Source organism: Pholcus phalangioides, unplaced genomic scaffold (assembly GCF_987345545.1).
Source record: "Pholcus phalangioides strain wild (caught in Gottingen) unplaced genomic scaffold, Ppha-v1.0 ptg000011l_1, whole genome shotgun sequence".
Taxonomy (NCBI): domain Eukaryota; kingdom Metazoa; phylum Arthropoda; class Arachnida; order Araneae; family Pholcidae; genus Pholcus; species Pholcus phalangioides.
This window is the reverse complement of record NW_028301604.1, coordinates 46,716,433-46,739,180: the sequence shown is the minus strand read 5'-3', so window position 1 is coordinate 46,739,180 and position 22,748 is coordinate 46,716,433. Positions and strand designations below refer to the sequence as shown.

Here is a 22,748-nt window from a genome sequence, read left to right as displayed (position 1 = left end):
ATAAGTCTGGCACTTTTCTTGAGGTTCACTTCAACTTTTCGCGTGTTGCGGTTGAACGTTATAACTATCTTATCTTGAAAATTTTGAGAGATGGCTTTTATCAATTCTTGAGTAGTCTCGTAATAACCACACGGGATTCTTCCACTTTTAAGTAATCCAGTTCCAACTAGTAACGATGTGAGAAAAATCAACCTTTAGCGATGGTGACGTAAATCTATCCCACAATGCACCGCAAACCCCAAACACGTTTGAAACGCGGGCATAACGACATGAGCGTAATAGAGCCCCAGGTGCATTGTGGGATAGATTTACGTCACCATCGCTAAAGGTTGATTTTTCTCACATCGTTACTAGCGATTTTCGTTATCGACATCGCTACGTAAAACGTTAACTAACGAGAACCGGAGACCACTCGTTATGTTCGCGTTACGGAAATAAATATGGCCGCACGAGCGTACATTTTTCGATGGTGAGAGCAACGGAGACAAATTAGTTAGAATTGGAAATTATTCATTCATTATTAATTTATCAAGTTGTTCATTATAATGAATAATAATTCTCTGAATTACGTTCCTTAATTTAGTAACATGATTCAGAGACAGCATTATCGTTTAAAATGTTATCTGTACACATACTGATTGGAAAAAATTATTCATAGTGGTAAATCGTTATAAATTATTATACTCGGTACAAAGATAAATCACTCTACAAAACGGTTTTTTTTAAAATCTTGCATGGAAATGCCTTTATTCTAATCTTAAACTCATCTCAATAGTATAAGAATATTATTTAACTGGCAAATCTCTCTATCGCGATGTTTTCAAGACATTTTGAAATTCGCTCAATATTTTTTTTACATCTCGTTCAAAATCGACGTCAATATATATTTAAACGTCTCCAGATTTTCCCCTTCTTAATTCATTTAATAACATTGATATTTTGTGATATCAATTAAGTATTGCTACTTTCTGTGCAGTACACAGAAGTGTAATGCAGTAAACACCATTACACACACACTATACTCTGCGCACTAAGTACACTATAAAAAATCAAAGTAAATTTTATTAATCAACAAATAAATTTTTTCTAACCCTTGAGTGCATTTTCTGATCGGAGTATAAAAAAGATGTCAACAACAGTGTAAATTTAGTGACACTTCATTTTCATGTGTGAAACAAGGAAACCAATTTTCTAATTAATGATGTAAATAAAAGGTTACTTGTTCTTGACTTAATATCAAGACGGTAGATAAATGTGTTAAAAACATGGTAATATATTATATTTTTGATAGTCGTTTTGGAAATTCATAACATCATTGAACTTCAATAGAAAATCATTTTTTAAACGTAATAATTTAGAAAATTTCCTCGCGCCAGTATCATGTGCGTGCATAGCCTACCTTTTTCTCAAATATTTGATGAAAATAAAAAGAATCCGGATGAATTAAACAAAAATGCAGCTTAGAAAATTAGGGACAGCCAACACACACTAACGCGCACGAATAAATAAAATAATAATAACGCACGTGCTGCAGCACTCGTTGATAGTGATGATGATTATCAGCAGCGGAGAAAATTATCCGATCGGTCCATCCCAATCGGAGTTAACGCAACTCTCGGACCAGGGAGTTTTTCGTAAAATAGATAACGACATCCCACGGGTTGCTGATTTTTTTTCCACTTTTGGCACTCTCTCTTCTTTTCGATTCCCATTTTTTGTGCTTAACCCAGTCTATCCTAATTTAAAAGTTTGACGACTGTTTTGGTAGCATTTTACGGATTAATTCCCCCCGTCATTTTTTTAGACGTGAATATTTTTCAAAATCTTACTGGGACTACGAGATAGCATAGATATTTCGCAAATTTCCGCCCATCCCATTGCGCTTTTTGCATGGAAAACTACACTATGTGCAACAGAACTTCCTTCTGACGAACGAACAGTGCTGCAACTAGGAAGGGAGCGGGAGGGGGTGTGGTTTCCCGGGCGTAGTATCAGAAGGGGCGCAAATTCCATCCCTTAAATTTCATCTTTTCAATTGTCCCTGAATAGTTTTTAATAACAAACGTACTGCCGTGGGACATAGGCACCAGAACATGGCGGCGGGGGGGGGGGGGCTATTTCAACCCCCCAATAAATTTTGTGTTAGGGGGCTGAGAACCCCCTTCCCCAATTAATGAATACATAATGCGGGGCACTGCACCCTTCTACATACGGGCTCGAGGCTCACCACGGAACGACTGGCAACTTTCAGCCCTCTCAATGTTTTTCATGCCCACGCCTTTGCCCTGGGCTGCAAAATGTAAAGGGTGGCAAATTTTTGTCGGAAACTGGAAAACCACTAAAAAATCATAAGTTATATACCACTATAAATCATTATGCAGTCGCTTTGGCGGAAAAATCATTTCTTCCCCACAAAGACATCAAAAATCTTTTACAAAGAAAACTATCTATGTACTGTCTATACCAGTGGTTCTCAACCAGTGCTCCAGGTGCACTGGTTGAGGGGGCTCCGCGTTCACTCGATGAAAGTAAAATGAACCAGTAAATTTTATGACCAAATGAAAAAAAAAAAAACGTAGCGTACGGGGCTCCGTCCTAGAAATTATACACTAAAAAGGGCTCCGTGACTCAGAAAAAAGGTTAAGAATTGCTGGTCGACACTAATTTTCTACTCAATACTGAACATGTTCTTAGAATTTCAACGAAAATTTGAGGAGATTTTTCCAGGAACGTCATTTCAACGTTTTCCAGGGTAGGGGGGAAGGCAAAGAGAGAAAACACACATGAACTCAATGTATGTATATCTACTCTATAATATAAAACACAAACTCGAAAAGTGCCTGTTTCTAAGCAACCGAAATTAGTGACGATTTTATGTTACGGAAGTGGGTGACGTTTTTTGAGTGGCGGAAATCTGTTACGTTTTTCTGTTACGGAAATCGGTTACGATTTTGGGTCAAGTATTCATTTAACTCTAGCATATTCGGGACCCATTTGACCAAGTCGGGACCAAGTTACGTGCATTTACGGAGAGGCTCCCACATCCTACAGCAGGGCGCCTAGACTGGAATAGATGGCGAGCCCCCAAACCAGCTTTTCAGGAGCTCTCTATGGTTAATTTATAGTGTGAAAAATCAAAAAGTGATAAGAATCGTTCCGGCCCCTGTCAGCCCTGCCCTTGTGGGGGGGGGGCATGTCGAGAGGTATAATATACATATAACACCAGTGCTCCCAACACACAGGGTCGGGGTAGGATTGCACGTATACCTTAATGGGGAAGTTAAAAGGTTTGATTTCCAGGGCCCTTGATGGATCTCGTTGTTTTCTTGCTGCTTTAACATTGAAAAATTTGCGATAGCGGAAGCCCAAGATATATCCAGTCTGGGGACCCCATAAAATTTCCGAATTCGGTCACGGGTAACTGGGGGGGGGGGCTGGAACTTATTCGTTGGTAAAATGAATACAAATGAAAAATTTTCATGGCACTTGCAGCGGGGAATGACCAACAAGCTTCCAAGTCGGGGCCCCATGTTTACAGGTTTCATTTTGGGGGCCCTGGATGAATCTCATTCTTTTCTGTCGTTTAACATTGTAAAATTTGCAACACATCGATAGCCCGAGATAAATCCAGTCTGGGCCCCGCTAAAATTCAGCGAATTGGAGTCTGGGGACCCCCATGGGCAAGTTTTCTGGGGGTACTTGATGAATCACATTTGTTTTATTATTGTAAAATTCGCTTCTTCAGTAAGTTGGTGCTTTCACATGTCCCTTTCCATAACGCTGATGAAGTGGGACGAAATAAACAAGACATGTTGTGATGAGAGGGGGGCGGGGGGTTGGCCGCCAAAGGCTGCAGGGGCGCAGAGCCCCTGGTATATATATATTTGTATGTATATATACCATTTTTATTGTATTTTCAAAAGCTCCCCTCCCTCGAATGGCGGCCCTGGATTTGTCAACACGTTGATGGATTAGCAGGGGTTCTCAAACTGTGCGCGCCAACCTTCGTCAGGGGTGCAGCTTCGCAGTGGTGCTGACAAAGGTTTTTCAAAGAAATGCTTTGCTTACAACTGCTCTTCACATAGGCGTACGGCAGAATTTTCTCGGGGAGGGGAGGGGTTCAAATTTGTTTTTCCTTCTGGGTGTTTTACGTTTTTTCCGGCAAAATAACACTATAATCTTGGCTTAAGGGTGGGGGGGGGGTTAGAACCCCAAATCCCCCCTTTGCGTACGCCAATGGCTCTTCATAAGGGAAATGGGTGGCGCGGGTGGAAAATGTTTGAGATCCCGTTTTTTAGGAAAACGGATAAACACCGTGATGATTGCTCATCGCTTACTAACATTGTCGAAACACGGTTTCTGTTTTTTCTCTTTTATTTTATTCTACTGAATATCTATTATTTCCGTGGATTTGAATTGGAATGTCGTGTGTTATGAAAGAGGCACAAGATTTTTTTCTGATGCAAATAATGAACATCTCACACACAATACATATTTCTGTATTTCTTAAAAAATCGAAACCAGTTGTTTGCAGCATCCGTGCGTTCATTGAAATTGGTTATGCACAGAACATGCCGGTTATAAGCAGTGCCGTCGTAAGGCATGGGCCCACCAGGGCAAGGACCGTGGGACCTCAAGATAAAAAAGGCTTCACAAAAGTGAGATGTGGTTGAGATTTTCGGGAATTTCCCTGGTAGGGCCTCAGCAAAATCATTTGGCCCTTGGGCCCATGATGCTCTTAAGACGGCCCTGCATATAGGAGGAATCTGTAATTCTGGGATTTCATAAATAATGGATCCACACTGATAATTTGTGCTTAACCACCACGTATACATTTATCGCTAATAACAATCATTTTCATAATGATACGCTGGCCATAAAAAAATTACGGTTTCATCATCGAGGTGTATGGATAACTTCATCTCATTAACGGTGATATTTTCTTTAGAAAGTATCGAAATTAGCTTCTGCGGATTATAGGCATGTATTTTTATTCAGTGTCTAACTAATTCTGTTGTCTCTCTATCTTGATTGAAGTATAATTATTTCAATCTTTATGCATATTGTGCAATAATATTCGAAACAACGGTTTGATACAAGAAGTCATTAAAAACATATATAAACAGGACTTGTAGTCTTTTGAGGATTAACGCGTTTATTGCAGCGCTTCTCCACCTTTTTTGACCCACGGAGCCCTTTTCCGGTATGTAATTTCTATGGCGGAGCCCCGTAGGCCTATTTTTTTTATTTATTCATCAAAGTTTCTGACTTATTTTTATTATTCAAAAATATTAATTATTTTTTTCAAATTTACTGTTTTTTTTTATTTATTTTCCTGGAGTGGCCACGGAGCCCTAAGGGATCTGCGGTGCACTGGTTGAGAACCGCTGGTTTATCGGAATCCTCCAATATTGCCAAACTGATTGATTTGACATGAACAGGCTGGTAGGGTTACTAGTTGGCGAGATGTCACGTTTCCCGCTCAAAGGCTTTTCTTCTTTACCCTTCAGAACGCCTGTGGTCATTTTCGCTCTCCTCCGCCTCCTCAGTATGTTAGGGGACATCGATGCTGATCTGAATGTATTTTCTCTTTTGAAATCGCTCTCTTTGTCGACTCCCCAGTATGTGTTCGGCCTAAGAGGGGACCATACCCCCTATTAACCCATCTATTAACCCATTTTTTTGTTTATTCTGCAAACGCTGTTTCATACCTTCCGACTCCAACGAGTGTTACGCACGATCATGCGTGTGTATTACAATTATTGAATGGTTATTTGTTTTGTGTTGCATCAATGTGTGTACGTATCAAATTTCATTAAAATCGGTACAGTAGTTCTAGAGATAATCGACCAAGTCTGCAAATTCTCTTAATTTGTTACAGTGTATATGCAAACTGTAACTGGGCTTTTGCCTGTAGTTTGTATTTAAATAAATAAATAAATATATAGATTCCAACACACACACACACACCCCCTCTCCACGAGAAAATTCTTTCCCCCGTCTGAAATCTTTAGTGGGTTTCCAGGATGAAATTTTTTACGGCCTGATTGATACTGTACCAGAAGTACGAGGCCTTCCAATTTAACATATATGATTTCCGAAAGTACAGTATTTATCATTTCATATATACCAGCCCAATATATAACTCAATATCATATTTTCCTACCACTATTGCTCACACAATCAATCGTCATTAAAAGTCAGCAAATGCGAACCCCCACGATTGGTGACGTATTATTCGAAGATGACTCCTTATATCCCATAGATATAAATATGTCCATTCGTTATAAGGATATTTTCAACATTATTTTATTATTGTATTGCAGGTTCACTAGGACGGAATTGAATTCGTTATAACCGAAAAGCACATCCAAACGTTTGTTTTTGCATTCAACTAGAGAAATTCAAGTCTCTGATATTCACATACGTAATTAAGGTCTTTTTAAGCTCTCACTGACTTTAGTATGTCATGGAAGCAAAAGAATATTTTTCCTTTAGTTTATTTAAAATCATTTTTATATTTTTTTTCTACCGTTCAAATCGCACGAACCAATTCAGTTCATCGAGACGAAAAAACTTGGATATCCAATTGATACCTACCACTCATTTTTTAATTACTTTATCAAATCGCAAAGTATATAGTATGCAAACTTGAGCAATTGAAACTGCAGCATAGAAAGCATCAACATTAATATTTTTTCAAATATTGGATGAGGAGGCTGACTTTGGTAAAAGAAACTTTGATAAAGAGCGTATTTTATCATAGTTTCCCATTACACTATCAAATTCTTTTGTTTTATAAATGATCTTTGACAAAGAACTTTTATAGTGTAATAAATACAAATACAACGCCACAACAGGCAAATTGCCCAACGAGGTGGCTTACTTAAGAACATCATGGAACCCCAAGCCATTTTTTGGAGGCCCTACCTACTACTGTTACACCACACATGCACCCCGCCCACAGCCCCCCCCCGCGGAACCCCCAACGAACCGGTACATGCGGGAATGTGCATGTACGTGTAGTGAAACCTGACGTGAAGTTTTTGTGTTTCTCTGTAATGCTTGTTATGTGTAGTGCTGCCATCTGCCACCAGTTTTTCAAACTATGAGTGAAGTGTTATAATTGAATGATTTATCGTTGTAGGACTGTTGCTCTCTGTGGCGAGACTTTTTAACGGGGGATCGGCTTGCATTTGCGCCTTGAAGTTGGGAACCACAGAAAACCAACTTCAGCCGACCACCACTGTGGGGTTCGAACTCGGATCCTCGCATCGCAAGTCCGTCACTATAACCACTCGACCACCACAGCGGCACTAAGAACCCACCGGCCTAAAGAACATTTTGAAAGAAGGAAATATTGCAGTAGTTTCTCGAAAGGAAAAATACTTTACAGGACTGGTTTTGAGTGTAGCAGAAACTGGTACTATTGTGAATTATATATATGGAGCCTACGAAAAAATCTTGGAAGTGGCCAACAGAAATAAGACACCTTTATCTACAAAAATGATCTAATATCAAGTCTCCAAAATTATTGGAAAGAGGACTTTTTTCTGTGAATACTATATAGCCAAGAGTTGAAAGTAGCGTTTGAACTTATAAAAGACTGATACATTTTCAAGCTTAGGCTTCGTACCTATTTAAAACTTCTAATAACAGACTAATATTCCTTAGTCACTTTTTTTCTTTACTGATTTGTATACAGGACGAAGAAGTACCAGTGTAAACTAAGAATAAACTGTATTTTTGTATTGATGTGTGAGAATACTTTCTTTTCAAAACCAGTGGGTTCCATTGCTTCAAGCATGTTTTACAGTGTTTTAAAATATGAATATTTGATGTCGGAATGAGTTACTCAAACGTACGGGCTACTTTGTCCCAAAATAAAAATTCATAAAAATATTATAGGAAATGGATTTTCTAAAATCGGTCTTTTAGAGAAAGATTTGAACTGTGTAAAAATAGCCTTAAATCTCGGTAAATATTATTTGTTATTTTCTAGCATAAGATTGAACAAAAAATTTCATAAAAGTAGGCCAAAGTGATTCGTGTTTACGGTACTTGTTTTCAACACACAAACATCATACAGTAATAATTTGGAAAAACGTCAACCACTTTTAACCTCATCCCACTTATAAGGTCAGCTTTTGAAAGGTCAGGTATTTCTGTATAAATAGCGTGCTGGTCTTGTTATTAAGTCACCCCACTTATGAAGTCATTTTTATTCTCTCCAGGGGTGACGTCATACTGAGGTTTGACTAACATGCAAGTTTCAGACTAGCAGGTTTCACCCCATATATTTATCATGCAGGGTCCCAACTCAAAGATATTTGGGCTATGCAAATTGTTCATATCTTAATACCTTAGACCTATTTAGCAATTTCGAAGGCATCATCACCTACATATAACTAATTGATTGTTCACTGTTCAGTTTTCACAAGGGATATTACAATCCAGAAAAGTTGTCCACTTGATTTTACCACCAAATATTAAGAATTGCTGCTGATTCAGTCTCTGTGTATTGTGCCTTATTTCATGAAATTTTTGTCAAAGCAGCAGCTTGAAAGGCTATGCAAAAGATTTCAAGAGAAATTTTGCTGAAACCTGTAACTTCTTTCTGCAATAAGTTTTAATAATATTTATCAGTTGCTTCTCCGCGTAGTAGATATATTTAATCAAGAGTATATTGGAATATTCTAACTTATAAACTTAATTCTCCAATATCTTTATTGTGTAAATCAGTATTAGAAACATTATTTTAGACTCACTGCTCATGGGATCTTCAAGTTCAGATATAGATTCTCCGATATCTGATTATTTCAAAAGATTTTTTCTATTTTTGCATTGACGAGAGCTTCGATTTGCACAAAGAAATAACTATTTAGAAAACATGAATAAATTCCATTATTTTATAGCATAGAGAAAAAAAGGAAACTTCTTTGTAATTCGCACGTATAAAAAGTAACATGTAGCAATAGCATATCATTTTTATGATAAAAATAGCATATTAGTTCAAAAACCCTACGCAAATGAACCACTCCACGTCACTCCCACTAACATTCAATTGAATTTAATTCAAAAATCACAAAAGAAAAAATGATAAACCATGCTCACAAGCCGGAAGATTTTCTATGATTCCTTGCAGTTATGTGGAAGGGCTTTACCAAACGTTTTTGCAGAAAATCGGAGTAAACATAAAGCTTTCCCACCACTTCTTGCTCTCACATTCATTTGTGAGAAGACTTGTTGTTTAGGCGGAACCAAATGAAATCCGTGGTCTAGGGAGTGCCAGAAGTGAAAGAAAATGTATGAAGGAACCTCTATGAGCTAGAACATGGTCTTGTGAACTATCTAGAACTGTTTTCCAATTGCTGTCTATTACTATTTCTCGTTGTACCGCCAGTGCAGTCTTATGTACCCCTAGGGATGCGCGGAACAGCGGTTTGACACTCGTTATAACGAAAAAAAACCAACGTTATAGCGACAATTCCATTACAACGGCCAGTAGAGTAACTCTCAAAAGTTTTCATATAACATTCATCCTATATGGTTTTCTTTCGATATAACGACCACTCGATACCATTATTGATAATCCGTTTCATTTTTTTTCCCCATATTTAGCACAAACTCACCAACTACATTTAGAAATTATGCATAACCGCATATAAAAGTCATCCGTCGTTAAATTTATCAAACTTACCGTGACGATTGCCTATAATGGATTATAACAGGCGATTATGCATAATCGTAACACCATGTACATGTATTTCATCTTCCAATTTTTGCATTATTTTTCAAATTATTCAAGTAGTTAATTTTTGAAGTTCGTTAATCGATAAAATAATCTACAACTCTCGAATCAATTTTTAACACTATCTTAAATTTGGTTTCGCCCTGATTGTTGACTGCACAAAGTTTCCTTTTTTTCACTGAATGAAATGCACAGAATACTCTCTCTCACCTCGATAAATGAATGAAACTCCTACGAAAAATTTCCTCTCGCTGCTGGAAATCGATCTGAGTTCTTGAAATCATTTCAGTTCCCTTCTAAGTGCATCGGCAATGTTTCTTATGCAGCAGGACTGATATAATCACTGTAACAAGGTGTTCCAAACCATATAAAGGATCTTTCAAGAAAGACATCCAGCACAACGCAAACGAACCAGAAAACGCGTTTCCTGGCTCCTCTTTTTCGATGACGTAAGAATGACGTTACTGGCGACATCTGGAGCTCCTCTCTTCATGCTGAGTAACGCGGAAATGTGGAAAAATCGTGAGAATTATTCAAATAGATTCTTTCTAGAAATTCCTCAGCATTAAAAATCATTAGTACTCGAAGCTCTTCTTCTTGTAAAGGATTTTTAAGGTGCAAAAACTTCTGTTGCTTTTGGAAGAATAGTTTGATTTTCAAACACTTCCCACTAAAGAACTTGAAAAAAAATTGGTTTAGGCTGTATTATAGATACGGCCGAAAGTTTCGACGTCAATGCGTCCTATGCGCCTTGAATCGCATGGAAGGTAATGATATATTTAAATTGGTATCATCATATTTGTATTTGGAATAGCTAACAGATGATACAAATGTTGTCTATATGAGTTTACGCTATATCTACCTCTCGAGATATAGCCTAAAATGGTTTCGTTACGAAAGTGGTCCGCGAGCTAAATACACAGACCGGAAGACGTATTAAAACCAGCGTGGGATTATTGAGTTTGTCTCGGAAATACCTATCACACATCATTGACTTCTGTGTGCGTTGTGAACCTTTCGGGGTATAGCCAAAAACAATTTCGATGCAAAAGCGGGCCGCAAGTTCAACCAGTAAAGCTATTAAAGCCAAAGTAGCGATATTGCAATCTTCTCAAAAGTGCCTATCAGACATGACACTTTATTTTACGTCCTTTATACCTACAAGGGCTTTAGGACCGCTTTAAAACAAAAATTTACACTACGTAATATACATGTAAATATGTGAGTACATATACGTAATGTGAATACACGAATGCAAAATTTACATTAAAGATGGTAGAATTTGCACAAATCTTACATGATAGGGATGGGGGAAAATCACACTTGGAAATTCTAACCAAAAAATACACATAGAGAAAGCAAAATATAAATATTTCGAGAGATTAAAAAAAAAACAAAAAAAAACCCCACACACAAACAAGAAATACGAATTTTCTTTTCCATTCAAAAATGCTTCTCAAATTCTAAAAAAATAAATAACTGCGGTATACATAACCTAAAAAATATCTCATTTCACATCTGATGTAAATACAGAAACAGAAAAAATCAAAATTAAATGCAAATTAAAATCTGTTACGTGCATAAAGATATTTTTCAAAAGCATGAACAAATTCATCTCAGCATTCGCCTTTAATACATTCATCCAAGACAAACGATTGACATTGGGAATCGAGAGGCTAATAGCAAATTGACGGCGTTGTTCAATCCAATGTTTACAAATGAACATGAAATGCAGTGAAGTCTCAGGGTCTGAACAATGGTCACAGATCGGAGATGAAATCTGATTTATTCTATGTAAATAATCTTTGGTGGGTGCTCTGTTTGTAAGTAAACGATAAAAAAGTGTTTCATATTTTCGACTGTGAAAAAATCGTGAGTATAATTTAGCACAGTTGAAAAAGTCGATAGCGTAGATATATTCGTTTTGACAAGTAAAATGCTGATCAACGTTGTTTTTAAAACAATTTTCAGAACAATTAAGAATATCTTCCATAAAAGTGAAAGAAGGAAAGTTTAAGTTATTATTTCTTGTCGCAAGTCGTGCTACTTTATCGGCAATCTCGTTATATAAAATATTCTTATGGCCAGGAGTCCACACCAAAGTGATTGAATTTGCAATGTTTTTTGCATGTGCAAGACAGGAATGTGTCAATAATGTTACAGAATGGGAACGGGGATTTACATTTTTCGAAGCAAAAAGTGATGCTTTGCTATCGGTAAAAATAACGTAATTACGTCTGTCACAGATGAGCTTGGTAGCTGCATATGCAATAGCAAGACACTCTGCAGTAAAAACGCAGGAGTAATCATGAACTAAAGCTTGTATACATAAATTATTATTAAGGCAATAGATTCTCACAGACGTATGTTGAGCTTTGGATGCATCTGTAGCTATGATAACATTGGACGACAAATTTTCTGTCATATGTTGATTAAATAATATTGGAATCATATGATCGTAAGTACTTTCTTGAAAGGGAAGATCATCAATATGAAACCTGATATTGGAGTTACTCCAAGGAGGAGTTGAAAATGTCAGTGTTTGTAACGGAGTAGTAAGGTGATTATTAATTATAAAATCGGTAACTTCAGATGAGATCGGAGAAATAACTGAATTATTAAAAATCGGCCATCGTTTGCAAAAATTAGAAAAATCAGTGCCATAACTAGACACTCTAGCCTTCAAAAACAATCGACCAACGGAGCGTAAAACAAAGAGATTGAAAGGGGGTTGACCACATATACTAAGTAGGAGAGTTATAGGAGTTGATATAGGTAGTCCTGTTGTAATGCGAAACGCAGAGTGATATAATGCTGCACATTTTTTCAATTGAGTTTGTGATGCAGTATGCTAAAAAAATACTATAACTCAAAAAACCTTTAATAATATTAGAGCAAATAGCAAGAAGTTTATTACTCGGAGCTCCACGTAATCTTCCAGCTATAAGTTTCAAGATCTTGATAAGTTTGGATCCACCCCGCCTCTCGGTTCCTCTGTCACATCGAAATATTTGAAAGTTTGGTAAATAAAAATCATCGGATATTGACAGAAACGTTTCCTGTATACAAATAATTTCATATTCACGAATAAATCGTAATATTGAATCTTTTTTGTTACGAATGCTTTGAGCATTCCATTGCAATATATTAACAAATTGACTCATTACAATGAATATATAAATAAATTGTACAGTTTTTGTCCACTTACTTTTCACTTTGAGACCCACCTCCATACTATAGACAGTGTTATTCAAGTTCTTTGAACCAACAATATTCTGGGTCGAGGAAGTAGGGGAAATTGTAGCTCCATACTTATTTGATTTTTTCCTTGGTGGAGTGACATTATCTTGTAAGTTCCGAATTTCGTCCACGCACGATTCAATCATCGCTTTCATGTTTGTAGCGATTTCCAACTTCAATGATTCAAACAGTTCATTAAATTCACTTTTTGTTATAAATGAACAAAAGTTATTTGTGATCGGAGAATTCTTGTTATTCAAACCCAAATCGTCACGCAACTTGCTAAACATGTCTGTGATCTCAGCTTTGGTGATCCAATTTGACGTATCTGGAATGTTGCTTTGCTGTATCGATGATAATTTCACGCTTTGAGAATTTTTTCGATTTTCAAAAATCTTACGTGCATTGGCTAATGTTATGTGATTGACACACTTAAAATCCAAAATTTTTTGTTCCTGTTTAAATTAATCACATGATCTGTCACTCGCTGCTTGCTCTTCCATGCAATTACTACATTCAATTTTTGAGAAACACAAGTTTCGGTGGGATGGTTTTCTGAACATTTTCCACACACAACAATAGTGGCAGAACAATGCTTCATTGCATGGGTATATTTATGACATTTTTTGCATTGTCGAGGATTATCAATAAATAGTTTTATGTTGTGGCGTTCAAGCCATAAAATTACTTTTTCTGGGAGGTAGTGGCCCAATGATTGAATGAGTATTGTGTTTGTTGGCTTACCTTTATACTTGAAACGACGTATTGATAGAACCATCATATCGTTTTTTTCCTCAATTTCATCAGCAACATTTCCTAGATCTTCATCAACTTCGACGTCACGCAAGAGAAATCTTGATGACAACTCCTCCAGCATGAATTTTGGATTAACTGCAATACCCATGATGGATTTCAAGTCTAGAAGGTCACGTGCTGTATTAATGTTCGTTGTTTCGATTATTGGGTCGCCCTTTGCTGTGTATTTCACAGCCTGTAGATCTTTCGATGATCGAACACTTTCAGATAATGCCTGGCTGAAGAATTTCGGTTTCGACTTCGGAAACTTGGTATCAATCGGAACTAACATGATATGAAACGTATAAAATCCTAGAAAGTCAGCTTTTTTTAAAATATCCATATGTGAATGATTGGTTTGGAAAACACATGGGTCATCCACTTCCCATGTTTGTATTTTTTGATGTATCACACATTTCTTATCTATCATAAAATAAATTTCTAGTTGAGAGCAAACGAAAGGGGGAGAGAGAGAAAAAAAACCAATTTGAATAAATACGATTCAGACAAAAAGAAAAAAATTCTCTTTCAACAGAGGATAACCGGTTTTTCTCGCAGCGAACACTCGAGCGTCCTTCCCGTAACGCGGCTGAACGTCGAATCCTATCAGACGACTCCACTGGTTTTAATTTGCGTTCGAATCTCTAGAAATATAGCGTAAAACAATTTCGTTATGAAAGCGGGCTGCAGGTCTGGTGCCCAGACCAAAAGAGGTATTAAAACCAGAGGAATATTCATTGGATTTGCCTTATCATTTGATCATTTTTGTCGCACCACGGTCATTTTCTGCACACGAGGGCTAATTTTAGACCGAGGACCTACAATTTATTGCTGATTCCGAACGGCAGGCTTATTTTTTATACTCATCGAGAGTTGGTCCGCTAACCCCTCGATGGGGGACTCCTTGCGGTAGCAATTTTTTCTGCGGTCATGTCGCAGTTTTTGTTGTACCCTTGTGTCATTAAAGTTTTCTGACAAGGACGAACCGGGTATCGAACTCGCGACACCTCTAAACATCCTTTAGTACTTTAGGCGAGTATTTTGACCTAGGCTACCGCGTCCTGGATTTGCCTTAACCAGATCTTTTCGCAGACATCAAAAGCTCTGATATATACTGAATACTTGAGATGAGCGTTTAAATTATTTCGTTAAACACACAACTTTTTGCGAATACACCCAATATCGTTAGATGATTTAAAAGACTTATCCACATCAAAAATTAATAAATTTACATCACAAGTTTTTAAAGAAAATAACATCAATCACAAATCAATGCATTGTAAAGGCTAAAAATGTGAAGATGCTACAATTAATTCCAAAATAATGATTGTAATTAATGTATAACACCCGTAAATTTTCTTTCGCTCGCACACGCGTATAAGGCCCCTTTCACACGGAGCGGATGCGGACGCGGATGCGGAAGCGGGTCCGCATACCCTTTCACACGAGCACTGAAGATGCGGGTGTTTCGCCCGCATCTTTAGGTTGAAATTCGTGCATGAAAACTATTTTTTCGCAATTTTTTATAATTATTTTTCACCTTCACCCCTGATTCAGTGGCCATAGGCAGCCTAGAGGCATTCTTTGGTGGTTTAGTCTAGAGTTACATAGAATATGGGAATAAAGATGTCTTAATTCCGATCCTCACAAGTAGTCGATGGGAGAAAATGTCTTCAAATATTTTCAAAACATTTTGAAAAAAAAAATCCGTCTTTCCGGAAAAATATGAAAGAAAAATTCCAAAAACATCCAAAACTAATATGTTCCTAAAAAAAAAATTCAGGAGATATCAAAGAATTTGCAAGTACAAAAAAAGGGGAGGGGTGGGAACGTTCAAAATGTCTGTGCTTAGAAATATTCACATCACAATTCTGTCTTAGGCCGGGATTACAGTATAAAAGTTTTATAAAAGTTAGTTTATAAAACTTGAAAAATGCAACCGATAGGCCGATCAGTTAAGTTCGCTCGAATGTAACAGATATGTTTATTGGTTACATTTTTCAAGTTTTATAGTGTAATACCAGCCTTAGGCCGGGATTACACTATAAAAGTTTTGTAAAAGCTCTTTGATAAAACGTGAAAAATTCAACCAATATTATCTTATTAGTTGAATTTTTTGAATACAAAATGTGTGTGTGTGTGTGCACCGGTTGCATTTTCTTGAATGCAACCGATGCGCCTATTGGTTGAATTTTTCAACTTTCATAAAAGTTCTTTTATAAAACTTTATAGTATAATCCCGGCCGGATTACACTATAAAAATTTTATAACAATTATTTAAAAAAAAGCAACTAATAAATTTATCGGTTGCATTAGAGCAAATGCAACCGATAAATTTATTAGTTGCTTTTTTCAAGTTTTATAAAATAACTTTCATAAACCTTTTATAGTGAAATCCCATCCTTAGATTAGTCATTTCTGAAATATAAAATTTCATTTTTTAAGTTTATAGACTGAATATCGAGTAAAATATACTTGTAGGTATGGGGGGAACCACCAAAAATATTCAAGTGCTAGGGTCTTCAAACGTCTTAATCCGGCCCTGAGTGAACACCGTACGTGGATAACGTTGTTTAATAAAAGTATTTTTTTTTTAAGTTTGAAAAAATTAAAAGATTGAAAATTTAAAAAAATAATAAATATTTAAAAAAATAACAAATATTTAAAAAAATATTTCAAATATTTATAATTTTTTAAATAATTTTAAAAATTTAAAAAGAAAAAAATTAATATTTTTAAATTAAATTTAAAAGTTATTAAAGTATGTAGTCAATTAAATATTCGTAATGAACAGAACGGCTTATAATTTTGGTCCCGTCAGTGGCCCTTGTTGGCAGGTTTTATTGTATAAAATTGTGAAATATGGACAAAAGGCAGTTAAAGTTGCTATATCTCCATCTCAGAAGGAAACGAAGGGATACACGTATGTGGGTACATCGTATTTGATGAACAGGGACCCTCACATGGTGTTTTTAAGGGTATTTATGGCAAATAATTAAAAAAATTCCGTGCAAAATCACCTTCAAAAAATAGCCAAAGATGCGGACGAATTCGCTCCGCATCCGCATCGTCTGAATAGCTCCGAATAAACCTATTGTCAAAACTTCTATGTGCGGATGCGGAACCCGCACTTAGGTTTTGACACATGCGGACGACGTCCGGACCCGCATGAACATTTCCTAGGTGCGGAGATTTTTCGGCTCGTCTGAAAGGCGCAGTATATTCCAATTGTTAAAACTTCTTCCGGACCCGCATCCGCATCCGCGTCCGCATCCGCATCCGCTCCGTGTGAAAGGGCCCTAAAACTTGTAAATAAGTGTCAATCAGTGGAGTTTTTAAATTCAAAGTGAGTTAGTGTTAATTTTAAATAAATTTAGATTATCTTTATATTATGCAAAACAAAGTATATCTCTCAAATATATCTGCTTTCAGCTGTTTATTTGACTGATACATAAACATGGAAACGTCAATTTAAAAGATGAAATAAAATATTCATTTTTCCCCACAAAAGTAATTTTGCATGAGCGCATACCAAAAAATAAAAAATAAATAAAACTATCTAAATATACATAGATGGATCAAATATAAGCCCCTTTCATTACAAAATGGTAGGATTTTGATAGGTGCTCAATTGGTTACTGGCGAATGGTTTGGGTGCTTGCAGCGTCTTATCTTTTCTTGTCGTCAGCAGCAAATCTTATCTGTACTCAGTAGCACAATGAGCAAGAGGTATATACGTCCGTTGCGCAGCGTATTATTTTGAAATGCTTGGATAAAGAAGGTATAAACCATCTGTACTTTTGAGAAAGCTCAATGCATAGTTCAAGGAAGAGAGGTGGTTGGTGCAGTAACTCCTCAGCGTGGGACTTCCTGCGGTAGCAATCTTTTTCTGTGGTCCTGTCGTCGTTTCTGTTGTACCCCTATGTCAGGAAAGTTTCTGACAAGTACGAAGCAGATATTAAACACCTCGAAACGACCTTTGGTACTTTAGGCAAGTATCTTATTGAGTTGGGACGAGTTTTCCTCAAGCATAAAAAAGGAAAACGGGTCACTGCATGTCTGTGCACAGATCTAGCACACCCTGGTCTAATATGTGCCAGATTAGCAAGGATCTGCTGTACATGTTACTACGTCAGAGTTTTCAAGTTGCACTGTGTCGCCTAATGTGTTATATTTTGTTTTGCAACAGGGCTTGTTAAATTTCAGGCACCTAAAATTTTCTATATGTAGTTACTGGCTCAGGCCCCTAAAGCAGAATGTCTTGCAAGGGTTCAGTTCAGGTGATCGTGGCGGCCAAACTGTTGGAAAATGACGACTGATAACTCTGTCATTGCCACAATGGAGATTCAACAGTTGCTTCATTGGCGTTGCAATATGCGGAGGAGCGCCATTCTGCATGAAAATTGTGATATGCATACATCCGCGCTGTTGCAGTGCTGGAATGAGCTGGTTGCGCAAAAGAGATTCATACCGTGTCCCATTGATGGTACAGGTTACAAAACCCGAAGAACCTATCTCCTCGAAAAAGAAAGGGCCAACGATAAACGCTGCCGTAAACCCGCACCACACAGTGACCTTTGGAGAATGAAGAGGCAATGGTTGCATTTGCAACGAATTCTCTCTTGCCTATATCCTGCAATTTTGTGTATTGACAGAACCTTGGAGATGGAAATGGGCTTCGTCTGTCCACAAAATGTTTCATGGCCATGCATGGTTCCGAGCAAGAAATTGCAGGGCGAAATGTTCTCGTATTGGCAAGTCCGCAAGAAACAACTCTTGAACATGCGTAATTTTGTATGTATAGCATTTCAGGATGTTTCGTAAAATTTTACAAACCGTGCTGACAGGCACGTTTAAAGTTCCCCCAATTCCCCGAGCACTGCACGTTCCCAAAGCACTGCTTGACGCTTCGCAATGCTGTAGCCACTTGCTCTACTGACGTCGAAGCATTTGCTTTCCTCCCTCTGCCACATTGCACGTCAAACAAACCCGTCTCTTCGAATTTAGCAATCATCTTCTTTAGACCGTTTGCAGACATCGGACCAGAGCCGCTTCTAATGCTCTTTTAATGTCCGGAATTTCTTTAACCCTTTGTTGTTTAGTGTTCCACTGCATGGAACATCCAACTTGAGTAGCTTCTCAAACTTTTAAATTCAATTATAAATGGATAAAAATAGGTTTACCATTTACTTTGAACTTTCCTTTTCAATCACAGATGACACCACCACACAAGGAAATCCATGATCTTCAGCTGTGACGCGTTATTTAAAATCCTCATATTTACAAGAAATTTTGTATATTTTTTTGTGATATACAAAAAAGATTGCTTGAAAAAAATTTTTCTACGTTATATCGTTGGCTGTACTCTCTAAACTATATTTATTCTATATTATTTTTAATTTTTTATACACACAGGAAACATACGAAGAATCGTTGAATAACATAAGGTGTTCCATTAACTGGAACACTGCGCCACACCAGCTCTTATATTACACAACCGAACGCGATGACGAGAGGAAACGTCTGTGTTTACGTTTTCTGATTTTCTCTGTTTGAGGGGAATGAAGTCAAACTACACTGCTCAAAACAATTAGGGGAGCACATGGTTTTAACAAAATTACGCAAAGATGTATACCGATAAGTAACATAAAATGAATCATCCATAATTTAAAGCCTAGCAGGAAACGGAAGAAGGAAACTTCATATGCGAATCAAAGTTCATGACGTCAAAAACCAGAAAAAGGAGATAAGGGCAGAAATCGGGATGTTGCAGAAACGTCTGTTTTACTGCCGTAACTGTGAAATTCGATTGCGCAGTATTTTTTTTTGAGACAAGGTGACTTGAGGATGTCTCAACAACGTGATTTACCGGAATCCATGGCATGGCGTGTTATAGGCAGACTGGAATCCGGGCAAACACAACGTAGTGTCGCGTACGCTGTTGGAGTCGCCAGCCGCTGTGGTAGTCGAGTGGTTATAGTGACGGACTCGCAATGCGAGGATCCGGGTTCGAACCCCACAGTGGTGGTCGGCTGAAGTTGGTTTTCTGTGGTTCCCAACTTCAAGGCGCGAATGCGAGCCGATCTCCCCGTTAAAAAGTCTCGCCACAGAGAGCAACAGGCCTAAAACGTTACAAATATTCAATCATTACACTTCACTCACAATTTGAAGTATAGATGGCAGCACTGAAATATCATACACAACACTAGCTACACACTCAGACTGTTAGGTGTACACACACACACTCACTTTGTTCCAGACTCTGCCACGAAGCTGGGCTGGAAGAGATCTCGGCAACGGGATAAGTCCGGTTGCAGAGACCCTGGCGTTCATTCATTCATTGTTGGAGTTGCCAGAAGTGTTGTTGCAAAGCTGTGGAATCGATTCCAAGAAACAGGAAATGTTAGACGTCGACCAGGGCAAGGTCGGCCACGCGCCACTACAGCAACTGATGACCGGTATATAGGGTTAACAGCCCGTCGAAACGAAACAGAGAATGCTACGCAGTTGCAAAGACGGTTGCTCTTGGCAACAGGACGAAGGGTATCCAGCCAAACAGTACGTAATCGGCTTCATGAGGGAGGGCTCTATGCACGTAGGCCACTGGTCTGCATTCCGTTGACCCCACACCACCGTGCGGCCCGAAGAATATGGGCTGCTGAACATCGAGATTGGGAGCAACATGATTGGAGCCAAGTGCTGTTTACAGACGAATCCCGATTCAGTCTGGAGTGTGACACCCGACGTGTTCTGGTATGGAGGGACAGGGGCACTCGAAATAACCCCGCATTCGTTCGTAAAAGGTCACAATACAGACGAGCTGGTCGGATGGCATGGGGTGGAATCAGCATAGGCGGACGTACGGACCTGCATATCATTCGGAATGGCACTTTGACGGCCCGAAGGTATGCAGACGAGATACTGCGACCTCATGTCATCCCTTACGCTGGAGCCATTGCAGATTCCTTTGTTTTCCAGGATGATAATGCCCGACCGCATAGAGCTCGTCTGGTGGAGAACATGCTTGAAGCTGAAACAATACAGCGTATGGAATGGCCTCGTGCTCTCCTGACGACGCATTGCTGCGCGACCAAGGCCGCCTGTTACTGTCCGAGACTTGCAGATTGCACTTCTTGAGGAGTGGAACAGTATTCCCCAAAGTCTGATCGATAACCTCATCGCATCCATGGAAAACAGGTGTGCAGCAGTCTTAGCTGTTCGAGGAGACCACACGCCCTATTAAAACTCATGCATCATGTCTAAACAGTACTTTTTTTTATCGTTTACATGTTACCAAATTGTTGCCCTAAATCATCTTTTCATGTTTTTTCCATATTTTCAAAGAATTAAAGCTTAATTCCAAATTTTTTTACGTCTTTTTTTTGTATTGCGCATTGATACGCGTGTACTACCCATTGTATGCCAATACGTGGCTGTCTCGCACGGTTTTCTTCACTTTTTTGCTTGCTCCCCTAATTGTTTTGAGCAGTGTATATCAGATGCTGCGAGGGAGGGTTGGTTGTCTATAAATAAAACAATATATATATATATATTCCATTTGTAGGAAATGTGATCCTCTGGAATTTTTTGGGGAGGTTTCAGGCAGGGATGATTTTATCAGTAGCTTGAGTCAAATTTACTTAGAGCTGCACGAATTATTTTGCTCTCACTGTTGTACATTTTATATAATTTTGCAGATATTTTTTTGTATATATATACAAAACAGCTTATTTTTTCTTTATTGTAAATATAATTTACAAAAAATCATATAGCCAAGAATTTTTTTGGAGGGATGAGATGTAGAGTAGCAGGCCTCCCCGTGGTGCTCCATGGGTCATGCTACACAGGTATAATAGTGATTTTTTATTCATATGCAAAATGCTTCTACTCATTTACGCGCTTCACTGCGATGCTCGCTTAGACGCACTTTTCAGAGCTCTGGTGGCGCAGTGTTCCTGCTTATAGAACACCCACAGAATCAAAACCGGAAGTGCAATTTTTACAAAATTATACCTGTGTGCTCCTTTAGGCCGAAGTAGACAGCCTACAATTTTTTTTTTTTTTTTGAAATTCCAACTTTAAAGGGTAGTGCGCAGTAAAGGATTAATGCATGTTCCACACACTCACCGTTCTTGTAAAAAGTTTCCAAAGCAGAGCCCGATCCTTCAATAACAACGCCATGACGACCTTCTCGGCTGCAGAGAATAACAGGAACTGCATGCTCCCCGCCTTTTATCACAATTGCAATGATCATGTGCGCATGTCATGTCTTTTAATTTGCATCTTATGACGAGTATAGCGCCATCTATCGGTCAAATTTTGAATTATTTTTTCTTTTGCCAGATAAAATCCCATTCCTTCATGTATATTCAGGTGAAATAACAGGTAATTCTGACCGGTGGTTCTTTTTTTATAGCCTTTTTACAAACGAACTTTAATTATAATTACCCTGTATATATATGCACCCTGTATATTGACACAGCACTAAACTAACAAATCTGCAGTAATCTAATGTCCTCTGTAGATTTTGATTGATTTGTAATCATTGAATGATTTTGTAATCATTTCAAATTGTGTTTGGTGACAATTGAGACATTTGATATCCCAAATTTTCCCGTATTTCCGATACTGATAGGAATTTCCATTTTTTTCCTTGTTTTGTATCCTTGTAAAGGTATGTGGTGGTCGAGTGGTTACAGTGCCGGACTCGTGATGCGAGGATCCGGGTTCGAACCCCACAGTGGTGGTCGGCTGAAGTTGGTTTTCTGTGGTTCCCAACTTCAAGGCGCAAATGCGAGCCGATCTCCCCGTTAAAAAGTCTCGCCACAGAGAGCAACAGTCCTACAACGGTAAATCATTCAACCATAACACTTCACTCATAGTTAGTAAAACTGGGGGCAGATGACAGCACTACACATAACAAGCATTACACAGAAAAAAACAAAAAACTTTACGTCAGGTT

The 22,748-nt window shown here is 38.0% G+C and overlaps 1 protein-coding gene across 1 annotated transcript in view; it reads right to left on the bottom strand.

Annotated features, from left to right (window-relative positions):
* LOC149080488 (uncharacterized) overlaps window positions 1-10,162 on the bottom strand; it is a 60,678-nt gene extending 50,516 nt beyond the window's left edge. The window contains exon 1 of the mRNA XM_089238659.1: window positions 9,962-10,162. The gene's annotated coding sequence lies outside the window, so the exon portion shown is untranslated. The remainder of the gene's footprint in view (window positions 1-9,961) is intronic.
* Between the last annotated feature and the right edge of the window lie 12,586 nt (window positions 10,163-22,748).